At 41.8% G+C, this 15883-nt stretch overlaps 1 protein-coding gene across 10 annotated transcripts in view; it reads left to right on the top strand.

Annotated features, from left to right (window-relative positions):
• The window catches only part of Ppp2r2d (protein phosphatase 2, regulatory subunit B, delta), a 36708-nt gene that overhangs the window by 6107 nt on the left and 14718 nt on the right, over nt 1–15883 (top strand). For 2 of the 10 annotated variants that reach the window (NM_001347618.1, XM_030242764.1), the window contains exon 3: nt 12565–12661. The exons of 6 other annotated variants lie outside the window; for them this stretch is intronic. The gene's annotated coding sequence lies outside the window, so the exon portion shown is untranslated. Of the gene's footprint in view, nt 1–8380; nt 8454–12564; nt 12662–15883 lie in introns of all 10 variants that reach the window. 2 more of the 10 variants (XM_030242763.1, XM_030242762.1) reach the window with 2 other exon arrangements.

A 15883-nucleotide genomic window follows, 5' to 3' on the forward strand; every position in this document is an offset into this window, starting at 1 on the left:
GAAGAGTTCTTGTTTGAAGGGAGATTGTGGGTTCAGAGTGTGTCCAGCAGTTGCCAGTTATAAAGGCCTTTTCTGAGCCTTGATTGTCTAGAAATCACACCAAAGGATATGTGATCAAAGGGGGTGGGGGGGCAGGAACAGTCCTCTTGTTACCAGTTAAAGTACTGAGCTGGATGTTAAATAACCAGCTTGAAATGTCTGATTTTAGCTATGTTTAAGTATAGATTAGTTTTTACCTCTGCAGTTAGTGAATCCTGTCTTCTGGGCCTGGCATCTTGATTTTTTTCACTGTTAACCTGTGAGTCTCACCATCTTTGCACCATTGCTCCTATTTCTTTTGTTCTAGATTATTCTTTTCATTTCCTGTCTATTCTCAATACTTCACCAGTCCTTCCATCAAATTGCACCATGTTGGTAGATCTTTAGTCTAGCTGCTCTTCACACTTGGCCTTGGACTCTGGGCTATCCTTTTACCTTGTTTGGCATGTCCTATGTCTTGTGTTAGGCTTGTGTCTTTAGGTTGATGCCAATCAGAATAGGAAGAATACATGGAAAGACACTGCAGAGATGTAGGTGCAAACCCTGTTTTTACCTTCTTAATAGCTTGTGTCAACTTAGCAGAATACTTCTGTTTCCCTGTTCAGAAAGTGGGGGCTTCACCTATAACCATCACAGAATTGATGTATTTCCAGAGAAGCTGAAAAGTTCTGGCAAGCAGGGACACAGGATCTGGTACCTAGGGTGCAACATAGAGGAGCTGACCCTGTGCTGCTGTGGGAGACACAGAAAAGGAAGAATTCTGTGGGGCTAAAGAAGTGCCACAGTGCACTGAAGAAATCAAATTCAGTCAGTGAGTAAGGTATTGCAACCCTGCTAGGTCTAAGCTGTGTGGAGAACTGGAGAGGAGCGATCACAGCACAGAGAGGGTGGGGATGGAGAGAGAAAGTCAGAGCACAACAAGAAGAAGGAAACAAAGGGTGGCTTGAGGAGAGGTATAAGAAGCAAGGCCTTCTGAGAACCCAACTTAACCCCTTGGCAGGCAGGAATGTGCTGAGAAGCAAGAGGCCAGCCCAGCTAGTAAAAATGCTATAGCCTTTGAATCTCATGCCAAAGGCTTTGAGTTGTGCTTAGTGATTATGAGCCTTAGAGATGGCAACATTGTAACTGTGTGAAGGTCACTCTGGACTTTGGAGAATGGCTGTGGGTGGCAGAGCACAGGTTCTAGGGAAAAAGTCAAACTCTAAGGAATTTGTACTTTTCAACAAAGGGCCAAATGGTAAATAATTCAGGCTTTGCGCTCTGCCCTGCCTTTTCACTTGGTGAGACATTGTTTGCCAGTGTCCTGTGTCATGCTTGTTTCTTCAGCTTAATGCCAGTCAAGAGTACAGAAAAGCAGGACACATAGAAAGGCATTGTGCAAAGATGTGAGTGCAAGCCTATGCCTGCTGACCTCAGACCTGCTTGGTGGAAGGATAGTAGCTGCAGCTCATCAAAATGAGCAGTCCTGCTGCTGCCATAGCCACCTTTACAGCGTACCTTGCTGGCCACCTTGCTGACTCTCGGGCGTCTTAACTGAGGACTTTTAGAACTTCTGTCTGTGTGACTTAGACCTATTAATACTTACTGTATTTGAAATTAGTACATCTTAATTTTCTTTTTTTTTTTTCACTTTAGCTCACTCTACATACTGCTCTTTTAATAAACAACGGTTTTTTCTGAAACAGGTTTGGTGAAGAGTACTATTTATTGTCCTCCACCTTTAAACGGTTAGTTAAGATACAGCTAGCTGATCCTTAGATCTGTTCCCAGTTTAGGTCTCTTGCTTTGCTGAAGTTAATAAAGCAAATCTGGCCTCAAGCAGAAGCCATTACTCTTTGTAAGGAATGATGGTTGCTCTGCTCCTAGTCAAGGCTTTGCTCTTTAGATGTTCCTTGGAATCTGAGCCATTGGGTATTTGGTGGGGGGTAGGGGTGTGTCTTTGTGTATCCCAGGCTGTTGTGAAACTAGCTCTGTAGACTGGGCTAGCCTTGAACTCAAAGAGACCAGCCTACCTCTGCCTTGCTAGTTCTGGGATTTAAAGACATTTGCCACCACCACCCGGCCTTTGCTGAACTTTTCTATGGTGGGTGTATTTGGAATGTTTTCAGGCACTTGTACATCTTTTGAGATTTTTGTTGTTGTTGTTTTTGTTTTTTGTTTTTTTGGGTTTTTTTTTTTTTTTTTTTTTTTTGGGTTTTCCAGACAGGGTTTCTCTGTATAGCCCTGGCTGTCCTGAAATTCACTTTGTAGACCAGGCTGGCCTCAAACTCAGAAATCCACACCCGAGTGCTGGGATTAAAGGCGTGCGCCACCATGCCCGACTGAGATGATTTTTTTAGTATATTAATATATGTTAAGTCTTTTTTACCCATCCTCATGAGGGATATTCTCTGTTTGGAATATTTTGCTGGCTCTGCCTCTTGGGTGAGGGATTAAAGGTATGCACCACCACCTCCTCCTCCCGTCGGGGAGCTCTGAAGCCCGGAGAGGGCAGGCTTATTTATTTATTTATTTATTTATTTATTATGAGTATAATGTAGCTGTCTTCAGATAAACCAGAAGAGGGCATCAGATTCCATTACGGATGGCTGTGAGCCACCATGTGGTTGCTGGGAATTGAACTCAGGACCTCTGGAAGAGCAGTCAGTGCTCTTAACCTCTGAGCCATGTCTTCAGTCCCCGGATTTTATCCATAATCTTCTCCGAAGTAAGAGACTCCTCATTTAAAAAACAAAAACACTGTACCACATGTCAAAATCTGAATGACCAGTATTGGTAAGCCATTCCAAAAGAAGATAGCATTCTATGAAAACAGTGGCAATGAGGTGCCTTTCCTGGAGACAGCTGTGTACAAAGAAACAGGACAGGCCTTGTGCAGAATGAGGAGCAGGTCCAGTGAGTGAAAGTCAGTGATCCAGTGTCTGTCCTAAGGAAAACTGGCTCTTGGCCTTTTCTTTGCCACATGGATGTCCTGCAGGACTTGAGGGCTGCTGCTGCACCATGGTGCTAGGCTGCTTGGGGTCCCTACACACACAGGACAACACTGAGACTATAGATCACAAATGTGACATGTTAACACAGCTTGGACCCTTGGGTCCTCCAAGGGTTCCTGAAGGTTCCACAGACCAAGCATTGAAGACCACTGCTATGCAGGAAGCTGCTAACAGTGGAATGACCAGGACCAGGCAAGTTTAAAGAACAACCACACCCTTTTGTCTGGCTAGATTTTATTGTTTTTGTCTCAGAACACAAAAATACAGTGTTATTAATAGAAAGCCAAATGGTAGAGCTTCAGAGAAGCTGAAAAAACAAAGACTCTCCTTGTGTTCTCTGGTAGTCCTGGAATCCCTCCTAGGTCCCCTCTTGTAATTAACTCTGTGTGTGTGTGTGTGTGTGTGTGTGTGTGTGTGTGTGTGTGTGTGTGTGTGTGTGTGTTCTCAGCCATCCTTTGTATTTGTTTATATTTTATGATTTTATTCTTTTTTTCATAAACATCAGCTCTTCTCATGAACTCCATACTCTGTTTATAGCTTGCCTATTACTATATAATTCGAGGTCCCTTACCAGGAAACTTTGTTTATGGCCCCTTACCGCCTGGCCACAACCATTGAGCTAAAACTACTGTGTTAATGTCATTTCCCATGTGAGGAACTTGATTCCCAGGAAGAGTGAGTGGGTCACTTGTGGAAGCTGTAGGTGTTCCAGTCGGGAGTGCTGTCAGGTAACTCTGTGCTCATGGTCAGGCTCAGATGGGCTCAGTCGCCCTCTGTTCCAGGCCATCCTTCGTGGTAGCTGCATAGAATTTGTATATAGGTAACCTCACTCATCAGACTGACTATACTTGGTACTACAAGTGATGGCCATATACAGTCTTTTCTATCCATCTGCCTGCCTTTAGAGCTCTCTTCACTTACGTTTTAGAGGGCTGTTTGACACCTGTCTGAAGAGATGAGGCCCCACTCAGGCTTGGTAGCACGTGCCTTTAATCCCAGCACTTTGGGGGAGCAGAGGCAGACAGTTCACTGAGTTCAAGGTCAGCCTGATCTACACAGAGTTCCAGGACAACCAGGACTATACTTTACTCAATTTTTTTTTAATTTTTTAAGTTTTTTTAAATTTTTATTATTGTTATAAATAGATGTGTAAATAAATAAGTAAAATGCATGAGATCCCACGGTTCCATGTGTAAGAAGCTTACAGCAATGTGCTAGCATTTCACCAAGAGGTGCTTTGCAGAACAGAACAGGGAAACCTAATTGCCTCTAAGAGCAGTGAAGCAGGGAGCTGAGTCATGCTTCATCCTTGGTGAAAGCAGCATGGTATGCTGAGTGACAGCATTTCCAAGCAGTGAGCCCGTGTAAATGGTGGTAAATGCCAAGGTCAGGATGCTACTGGCAGGATGTCACCTGTGGTGATGATGGAAGAGGTCTTTTGTTCTTATTCTGTATCTCTTTCATTTTGTTGCACACCAAGGTGCCTTTTGTTTTATAATAAAGAGGGAAGGCCAGCCAGAAGACTCAGAGATTGTTGGTAATAGCCAGGAGGTGGTAGATCTCCTGTGAACTCCTAGAGAGCTTGCCCCTGCGTGAGTTGGTCAGTCAGTGCGCAGATAGTTTCTGCTTGAGCACACTGACTAGGATCATCTTCTCTGGACCTTCTCCTACACTTCCCCATATCTCCTCTCGTGTTAACTTTGACGCCACTCAGTGCCAATGTCTCCCTACATGGACTGTGCTACTGTGTATTGTACCAGGAAGGATGCGAAGCAGTTGTCAAAAAAGCATTCAAGATGTCAGATCCTTGAAATAATGTTCCCTCTGCTTAGAATCCTGATAAATTCAGATATTAAAACGGTGACATTCATTTGAAACAGACACTAAGAAAATGTTTAGCTTGTTTTCAGTTTGCTTACCTTTTATTTTAAAAAAATCAAAATTTAACAGTTTAAAAAAGTAATCAGTGTACATCATTAGAATGTTTTTGTAATAGTTTCTGTGGTCTGGGTAATAGACCTAGACCCCCTTCTGTGAAGGGGGAAATTTGGGTGAGAGAGTAAGCAACTGTCTACATTTGTCATTTCATTTGTTTTCTTCAGAGAGTAGAGATTGAACCCAGGGCCTTAGACATACAAGGCAAGCATTCTACTGCTGAGCTACATCCTTGGCCTTTTTTTATTTTGTGAAGGTTCTTGCTGATTGCCCGGGTTGGCCTCAGGTCTCCTCACTGCAGATGTTGTTAGCCAATGATCTTGCCTCGGCCTCCCAAGACGCTGGAACTGTAGATGTATGCCTCTGTCTTCGGCTAAATTCTCACTTTGCTGGGAAGTTTTGTTTGTTTGTTTGTCTTTTCCCCAGTCAGGCTCTCACTGTATAGACCAGGCTGCTCTCAAGTCAGCCTCGTGAGTTGCTGCATCTTGGGCCTGTGTGCTCATTTCAGCTGCCTGTACCTCCTGATTTTTCATTATCCCCAGCCAGACCTTTGTGCCCTTGAGCAGTCTTTTCTCCCCCTTGTTGCACTCCTGCCAGGCATCCTCTACTCAGCCTCTAGGGTCCTGCGTGAAGTTCTGTTCTTCCCACTGTCTCTGCTGGGGCATCAGCACTTCCTTCAACTTTCCCATTTTACGACAGAATCAGATGAGGGCTTTGAAAGCATGAGTTCTCGACATATTTTTGCTACACTGTTTCTTAGAACTTGTTATTCGAGTTAAAGTTCTGTTTTCGGACAAGTGTGTTCCTTAAAGTCAGTCTGAGGTACAGATGTTGATGCACTGTGTGAACTAATTAAAAGTAACTTCGGTTTCTTTCTAAGGTACAGGATAAATAAAGATTGGTAATTTTTTTACCTGAAATTTGATAAGCCTAATGTATTTTGTGTAATTGATATCAGTTGGCAAACTTACTTCTTGTACAGTTTCTTCAATTTGGACAGAACTTTGAATTCCTGCATGTATGTTTAAACATACTTCAATGTGTAGTATATGGAAGAGTCTTACCAGGTTAGATATATTTCTAGTGAATGTTAATAAAGATGAAGAATAAGAAATAAGCAATTGGGAAAGATAAGCAGCCCTGTGTTGCTAATATAATCAGGTTTAAAGGTCCATCCTGAAATTATGAGATGTTTCTCTTTTTAGTACAGTCCTCAAAATAATGACTATTATATAGATGAGGAAATCTCAGGGTCGTTATGGTAATCTAGCTGTGTCTAAAGTACAGGAAAGAGAGAGTGAAGAGGACTTTAATTTTTAATTTCATAGTACTTGGAATTGAACACAGGACCTTGATGTTTTGGGACAAGGAACCCAGAATGGCTTGCATTTTGGGATCTCGCCCCCACCTTCCTGGTGCTAGGATTACAGACCTGAACTACTATCCCAGCACCTGCAGAGAGGCTTTCCTGAAGAAAAGTGAGTGATTTTATGTGACTCCTCACTGCAGATATTGTTAGCTAGCATAACACTGGTGGCATTGCTCTACATACATGTGGTCCTAAAATGTCAGCACTTACTAGGTAGCTAATTGAATGCCATGTTGAGGGGGCCTTGCAGGGAATCAGTTATGAGTCTTCCTAGACTGACCCAGTACAGACGTCCTGTAATGAGTTGTGAGTATGGCTGACATGGCATGGTTGATGTATGAAAGGAGCAAAGAAAAGTAGAAAACATGGGAAGACTTGGAGCAGGAACATTTGAACATGGCCTGGGCAATAGGTCAGAGAAAGTAAATGAGAGAATAAAATGAAATTATAAGTCTGTACAAAAACAGTAAGAGTTAAAATTGTATGATCAAACATGTTTAAAAAGCAAAGATTACTCTGGCTGGGGTGATCCCACATGGGCTGGGATCTGCTCTGGTAGAATGTTACATATATGAAAAATACATGCTTAATGTTCAAGAGTATAGTAAGAATGTTGATGTTATTGTAGACAATGGACTTCATGATTCTAATTTGGCATCCAATTAGCTAGCTTGTAACTAACTCGCATCTTAAGACCACAGGTATTACAGGGCAGTACCACTGCTCCTTTGCTGACTAACAAATTAGACTTGCCATGACTGCTGTATTTCAAAGTCACTGATAGAACTTCTAAGCAGATAGTAAGATGATTCAGTAGGTAGAAGCGTTTGCTACCATTTTTTGGATAACCTTAGTTCAATCTCCAGGCCCTACATGGTGGAAAGAGAGAAGGGACGAAACAAGTCTTCTGATTTTCAATGAACACCATGTGTACACACATGTGCACGCGCCCGCGCGCACGCACACACACACATTTTAAAAAGGAAGTTCTACAAATGAAATTAAGCATAAAGTAAGAGTGAACTTTTTATAGTATGCTAGTGAAAATTAAGTTATAAGGCCCTTTTAGTAATATGATTCAATTTGTTTTATATTTTGTTTATAACAGCTTTGCAGAAATATAAACTACTTACATAAAATCTATCTCTTCATAGAGTTTGTAGTCATCATAGCCATCTTTTTTTGTTTATTTGTTTGAAATGTGTTTTCTCTATGTGGCCTGGCTCTGCTGGAACATTCTTTTTAGACCGGGCAGGCCTGGAACTAAGAGTACTGAGACTAAAGATGCACACACAACTGTGCCTAGCTGAAACTAAATGATACCTTTTGTGGGACTGGTCCTCACTACTGGCCTCGAACACTTAATACTTGTTCCCCCTTCTCCCTCCACCCCAGCTATATAAATCATTGTACATTTTATGCTTAGAAATTCCCATTTCTATGGGTTTTCCTGTTCTTTAATACGTAAAGTCACGTGAGATGTAGCTTTTCACATCTGGCTCCTTTTACTTGGTAGTATTCTCGAGGTTCATCCCTGTTCTAAGGCACATCAGCTTCCTTCCCTTTCCAATAAACAGTGGTCAAATGGACTGATGGGCGCACTACAATGTGTTAATCTACTCACTACCTAAAGAGGTTCCTCCTCCAGTTCCTATGAATAATGCAGGTTAGGAATCGTCTACAGATGTAGTAGGTATGCATTTTTAACTCTCTTGACCTATACCTACGCATGGACTTGTTTGGTCCTTGGCCATGTTCAACATCTTTTATTAACTGCCCAACTGTTTTCTAGAACGGTTATTTACATTTCACCACGGATGTACGGTGGGTCCAGTTTCTCCACATTTCATCAGTCTTTGTTAATTGTCTAATTTTAACTATTTTGATTGTTGTGAAGTATTTCGTAGTTTTGATTTGTAGTTCCCTAGTGATTATTTATTGAGCACTGTTTCCTATGCTTATTAAGCACTGACATACTTTGAAAATTATTTGTTCAAATACTTTGCCTGGTTTTAATGACCTTTTTCTTTCTCTTTTTGTAAAGGTCGTATGTAGTTCAGTCTGTCCTTAAACCTTGCTCTCCTGACCCTCCATCTCCCAGGTGTACTAGGACTGAGGTTTGTTCCTAGTGTTCTATTTGTTTGTTTTTATTTTTTGAGACAGATTATCACCAAGTAGCCCTGGCTGTCCAGGAACTTATGTAGATCAGGCTGATCCTCAATATACAAGAGAGCTGCCAGCCTCTGCCTCCCATGTGCTGGGATTAAAGGTGTGTGCCATCACACCTGGCTTCGTTCATTTTCTTTTATGATTTATTTATCTATTTATCTATTTTATGCACATTGGTTGTTGTTTTGCCTGTATGTCTATGTGAGGATGTTAGATTCCCTGAAACTGAACTTAAAGACAGTTGTAAGCTGCCATGTTTGTGCTGGGAATTGAACCCAGGTCCTCTGGAAGAGCAGCCATTGCTCTTAACCACTGAACCATCTCTCCCGCCCCTTTTGGGGGCAGGGATAATTTTTTTATAGAGTGGTTCTCTTCAGCTTTATCTGAGTTCTGGGGCTTGAACGAAGGCTGTCATGGATGCATGGCAAGCACTTTATCCAATGAGCCATCCTCTTAGCCGGCTTGTTTTCTTCAAAGAATTTTGTAACATTGGTGTTTAAGGCTTTGAGATATTTTAAGAATTTGTTTTAAACTGGGTGTTGGTGGCATACGCCTTTGCATCTCCCAACACCTGGGAGGCAGGGGCAGGTGGATCTCTGAGTTCAAGGCCAGCCTATTTTACAAAGCAAGTTTCAGGGCAGTCAATTACATATACAGAGAAACCCTGTCTTTAAAACAAACAAACAAATAAATAAATACAAAATATAAATTTATTTCATATAAAATTATTTTATAGTATGCATGATTTCTGTATTATAAGTGTCCAGATTCACTATTTTGGTTGACCAAAATATAAGACTATATATATATATGTCTGTCTTTGTGCAAGTCTCATACATACAATGTTGATTCTTGTACCTTTTTAGTGAATTTTGAAATAAGAAAGCTTGAGCCTTTCGATCCTTTATTTATTGTTATTTCACAATACCATTATATTTCTGTGTATATGTCTTACATTTGTCAATCATATAGTAAATAGAAATCTGTTGTTGTTGTTTTGGGGTTGCTCATTGCTACTTTATAGACATGAAGTGAACTTTGCTTTGGCTTGGTATCCTGAATCTTAGCTGAACTCATTTATTAGCCCTGATGTTTTTAAGATTGTAAACACTACAGCCTCATCTGTGAACAGTTTCTTTTTCCTGCCTAGTTGCCTTGGCCAGCACCTTTGGAAAAATATGTACTAGACATCATGCGAGTACCCACACATCCTTGTTTCTGATCTTAGAAGAGTCTTCAGACTTTAGCCACTAAGTGTCCTCTTGTGTGGTTGTGTAGAAGTCTTTTTACAGTTTGGAGAAGTTCCCTACTGTTTTCAGTTTATTGTCACTGAGAAGGTTCTGGATGTGTCAGATGTGCTGTCTGCATTGGTGGTCATGACTGGATTGTGTCCTTTAACTTTCTTATATAATATTACATGGAGTTGTGTCCATTTGTTAGGCTAACTTTGCCTTCTTGGGTATACTTTCTTTAAAATTTTATTTGTTCCTTTAACAGAAACTAAAATTTAGTCCCTTGTTACTTTCCTGTTTTGGGGTAATATATCTCAAGCCTTTCTTCTGTTAACTTATGGAATATAATTCAAAACTGATTGTAGTGTCACAGAACATCATCTCTAGAGCTCTTTGTTTTTAAATATAGTCTAGTCACAGTTGAAACTTGATTTTGGGTGCTTTGGGGTTACAGTGTTCCTATAAACATCTCTTACATAGTTGGTTTGCCTTTTTAAATTACTTGAAGGAGGATTATACTTCTATTGCTTTGTGTTGGGGGTTGTTTTCTTTTGTTCTTTGAGTCAAGGTCTCATGGAGCCAAGGTTTACATTGAACTCTCTGTAGTCCTCCTGTCTGCAGGAATTGCTTGTAAGCATCACCTTGGCTAGCTGCTGTCTCAGTTTATGTCTTCCTTTTGAGCAGAGATAACATTTGCCTTTGGATGATCTATATCCAAAGGCAAAGTTAGAAGTGTGGAAGAGATGATTCAGTGATTAAGGTCCTCATTTCAATTCCCAGCATCCACATGGCAGCTCACAACTGCCTGTAACTTCAGTTCCAGGGTTCCCAATACCCTCTTCTGAACTCCTCGGGCACCAGGCATGCACATGGTACATAGACACACATGCAAGCAGAACACCTGTACATACAATAAAATAACTGTTTTATTTAAAAAAGACAAAATTAGCCTGACTGGTGTACTCTTGTAATCCCAGCATTTGGGAGGCTGAGACAGGATGATATGAGATTCCCTGCCCTCTACCCCAAATAAATACCACATAGAAACTCTGTGTACATGCATCTGTTGGTAGAACAATTTTTATTTTTCTGTGCAGTGTTCTTTCCCAGTCCTCTATGACTATATCAGAATATGTGGGCATTGCCTGGCTTACCTGATATCCTCAATAAACTCTGCATAACTGAAAAGCAGTTAATACTTTGCATTGTGAATATGTAGTAATTTCCTCTTACAGATGTTTGCGTGTGAGAAAGTGCCAATGTTCAGATGACTTTTTTCTCCTGGAGATTCTTTATTAGAATCATCTGTCCTATAAGTCTCTGCATCATGTGTTTGCCTCAATACATGCTGCAGAGTAGGAAGGGAATGTCCTCCCTTCAGCCTGCTGCTTGCATATTCACAAGCCAGACAGTTGATCTGCTAATGGTTGCCAAGGCTTAAGTGAACTTCAGTGGGCAAGCTCTGAGCAGTATAGTCAGGAGCTGTTCAGGAAATACTGAGAGTAAAGAGCCCTCAGATGAGAGGGAATTAAGAAATGCTTGGCCAAGATATCTGGCAAAGCCAGTAGAGATCAGACACTTGCTTAACTAAGCATTCTCCTCTGGAGTTGTGAAGATCAATGAGAAACAAGAGAAGGTTTGTTTGGTCCCTCAGGGGGTCATCATAGGATCAAGTTCTTGCAGGATAAGAATATTGCTGCAGAAGATTAGGGGTGAAGGCATGGCTGTTTCCTTCTAGTATGTTTTTAAGTGAATCTGTAACACTGTAGGGGTCTAGTGTGCCAGTGGTAGTTTGAAGTCAGCAAAGGTATATATAATGCAGTCAGTGACAGATAAAGGTAGGAGCAGTTGTGCAAGAACATCCAAGGGTTGAAGGAAATCTGAGCTTATGTGAGCAGGGTTGGAGAAGGCGATGAAGGAAATCTGAGCTTATGTGAGCAGGGTTGGAGAAGGCGAGGTTAATGGCTTCCAAATGTTCCTGGGTTTCAGAATAAAGAGGCACAGAGAACCTTGGAGGAGGTGGAGGTTGCAATGTGGGGAGTGGAGTCAGATTGGAGGAGTACAACTAATGGGCCTAAGGGTCTAGATGGCCACCTGGCGTAAGCAGGACTCAGTAGCTTGATAGATGTGCACAGTGGCTTAGGCCCAGGCATGCAGCAGTGACCACACAGCAGGAGCTTCTGCTGTGAGAGTGAGCACAGCCAAGACTTTCCTCTCTCCAACATGGCTCCACCCCAGCTCTGACCTAGCTAATAGGACTTTTTTGGTTTGGAGTGTAACACTGCTATAGTTACCACCTAGCACCCATCCACCCACCCACATAGTCAATCATCCTGGTTTTGAATTTGATATAAGTGATCTTAACACTATTAGTATGTGCTTCTGCTTTTTATCCTGATTGTGGATGCTAGTTACTTGGTCATTTTCATTGTTCTGTGGCGTTCTTTTGTAATGATTATATATCGTATATATCTGTTCTCCTGAGTGGACATTTAAGTTGCCTTCAGGGCACCTTTTTTTTTTTTTTTTTTTTTTCCTTTTTTCAACTTTAATTAAAACTTGACTTGGTAAAGAATCTTAAGTTGAAATTGTTGGGGGGGGTTTCTTAAAGTTTTAAGGATGGTTAGTATTCATCCATCTCCCTGAAACTGTGTGTTACTATTAGCTCTGCTTCCTTTTGGGGTCTTTCCTGCTCTGTGTACATGTCCTTGTCCTGCACCTATGCCTGGGTTGTAGCAGGCTCATCAGCCCTTTGGCCTGCAGACCTTTGCACCTAGGAGACTCTGGTCCTAACCCTCTGATACTCTTCTTTTCTCTCTCATCTTAGAACTGTCAACTGGGCCATGGGCCACTGAAACCCATCTTCCAGCTGTGTTTGTGCTCTGCCCTTGCGCCTTGCAGTTTTTAGGCTGCTTACATTTCAGGTAAAAGTGCCTTCTCAGACAGGCCAGGATGACAGTAGCTGCCTCCCAGGCACAGCTTACAATGACACTAGCACAGTAAGTGCTGTTAGTAGACAACAGGGCTAAAGATGTTAGTGGTCACTATGGATCCTTTACTAGTGGACATTTGTTTTCTTCTAAGTGTTTGCTTTGTTTGGTTGACTTTTCTCACATCTGCAGATCCTGAGTTGTGGCTTTTGTTTTAAAAGTAGGGCCATTGTGAAGACAGTTCTGTGAGCAAGTGGTCTTGGAGAACTGTCTGTCTTCTGCATTCTTGCTTTGGCATCTCTGAGAGGTATCATGGGGTCAGGATGGGGGTGCTAGCCCATCACCCAGCGTCACAGGAACATGAAATGGGATGGACCCAGGGAATGTTCCCCTAACTGGAGCTATTTGGACGTAGGGCATAGGAGTGGCTTCAAGTCTGACATTGCTCAAAATAACTGAATTGTCTGCAATAAAGTGATCTAAATATCCAACAAGACTTTCTGGTATCAGCCAGAGCACCACCTCACAACAAAGAGCCTCAGTGGCCCCTTTGTGCCAACACAGTGAAGTTATAGCCAGGAGTTGTGTGTGGGCACAATAGACAAAGTGAATAAGCTCAACAAACGTGGAAATTTAGAAATAGCTGACTTCCTTCTAGTAACACCTTTTATTGTAAAAAGATATCGCAATGAGTAGATGCCAATCATTTAAATTTTACTGGTTTTACAATTTGTTCACATTTAGTTCATGTGTATATTTTAGCTTTCGAGCTTATCTGACCATTACAAAGAACATTTCCAATTTTAGACTCAAACATAATTTGTGACTTAATGAAAATTATTTCTCAGCACTGATAGGCTTAGGAGTTCCTCTTTCAAAAGATTCAGCTTGTTTTAATTAATCTGAAAATCACTGACAACTAACACTATTAATTATATAATATTGTATATCCTCTGAGTATGAATATCATAGGTTTAGTCTCTTGGTGCCAGTAAAGAAAGTTCTGGTTTCATTCAAGCATATTAAGTTATTTTGGGTAATTTTAGGGTGATAGATTGGAGTGTGGCTTAATATACATGAGGCCCCAGTTTCAGAGTGGGGAGTGGGTAGGTGTTGCTAGTAAAAGTAACTCAGCTGGGCATGGAGACTCGGCCTGTAATCCCAGCTCTTGGGAAGTGGAGGCAAGAGGATCAGGCGTTCACTCACAGTCGGTCTGAACTACAGGAGACCCTCTCTCAAAAAGGGTGGGGGACATATTCTTGTCCTTACACCACATCCAACTGAAGCCTTTTGAGGAAATGGGGTCAGCAGGCAGTACTGATATAGTCATGCCAACTCTGAGGTGTCTTTGGAAATCTTCTGGCAACTATTTGATTAGTGCTATTGTGCAGTGCTAAGAGTGGCTCTGTCAGAAATACAGGCAAATGCATTGCTGCCTTTCCACTGTGTCAGAGTGTACTGAATAACAATAAATTCACAAGTTGTAGTAGTTTCCTTGACAGCCAGCTAAGGCAGTCACTGGTTCTTTAGTTGATGTCATTAATAATTAATTACTAATAGCATTGCTCGAATCGTGCATTACAGATCATGTAGGAATCCCTCTGTACATATACGTAGGTTATAGAGGCTACATAGATATAGGTTATAGAATGGCTACAGAGGTTAGAGAGGCCCCAGTAGAATTCAAGGAATTGCAGAGAAGCCTGAGAAACAAAAGCACAGGTAGAGAGGCAGAGGAGTAAGAGGGCAAAGCCAAAGGTGGGCCTCCTGGAGATGCTTCCAGAGTTAAGCTACAGAAGTGAGGTGTGGGGAGCTGGAGGGGCAAAGGACAAGACCAGATCCAGGTAAAACGTATGGGAAGAGTGTCAGGTCCAGACAAGAGTACTAGCTTGAATGGATAGGCAGCAGCTAGAGCAGGTTACACCACAGACCAAGCCAAGCTGAAATCCCTGAGACAGTCAGGAGTTTTCTGCTTTTGGTGCCTTGAGTCGTACCCCGGTCGTCAGAGAGCGGATGCTAGGCCATCACAGCACAGTGTTAGTCGGTGCATTCCTCTGGTTAGGTTTATTTTAAGGGAGCTACACCTTTTCCCCAGTCTATGTAGACATACCAGACTTGGCTTTCCTGATAATGACTTTAATATACCCGTGTGCTCATTTACTTTAATAAATTTACAGGACGACACCCTTTTTACTTTGAAGAATAACTGCTTATCACCCTTGCTCTGTGGGTGTTGGGCACCCTCACATCTGCCCCACATCTGTCTGGTGCCAGACAGATGGCGTTTGTTTACAGTGTCCACCTACGTGCAGAGTCACCATCCATTCTCACAGTAGTATCAGCTGACCGTATTGGCAAATCAACTGCAGATGTAGTCCACAGGATATGCCACACTGCCTCAGAGTATCCGAGCCTTGTTCTTATTCAGGCAGCAGGTGGCACAGTTGAAATGCTTAAGACTATCCTCCAGAGTCTATCCTAGATTTTTGTCTGGAAATATGACAGCTTTTCCCACTCACATGCATGGAGCATACCACCCTGTCCCCCACCCGTTGCCTTCCCCTGGGGTGGCATGCACAACATTTATTTACTGCACAGACTATTCCTACACCTTGGGGCTGAGAAAGATCTTCAAGCCTTGCAGTTTGTCAGTCTTGAACAGGGTGGCCATGGTCTGTAGTGTTGCACAGAGGCTAGCAAAAAGTTTCTATATGAATATTAAAACATTCCTATTACTATGTAAGAATCAAATTTAGGGAGCTGGAGAGGCCAGTCAGTGGCTAAAGAGCACTGGCTTCTCTGGTAGAAAACCTTGGCTCAGTTTCCAGCACCTGTCCCAGGGGAAATGGTACCCTTTTCTGCTGTCTGAGGGTACTGCGTACATGTGGCACCCATACATGCCTACAGGCAAACATTCATACAAGTTAAAAAATAGCATTTATTTTAAAAGTTGACATCAAGTATGCACCTTAAAGTTAGGTACCATTCTTCTAAAGCCACCTGGGGTGTTTTGTTTTCCTTTAAAAATTATTTTTCTAAATTCTTATCTTATTTTTTGAATAAAAGCATCCAAGTTACTGTATGACAGAACTATGAGGTAAATTGGATCAGTGAAATCAGACTCAGACTTCCCATGTACTGGCGGGTTCTACCTTAGACCCATAAAGCAGACAAGAAGTATATACATTTTCATGGAATGTTTATCTGGAGAGAAAG

Source organism: Mus musculus, chromosome 7 (assembly GCF_000001635.26).
Source record: "Mus musculus strain C57BL/6J chromosome 7, GRCm38.p6 C57BL/6J".
NCBI lineage: Eukaryota > Metazoa > Chordata > Mammalia > Rodentia > Muridae > Mus > Mus musculus.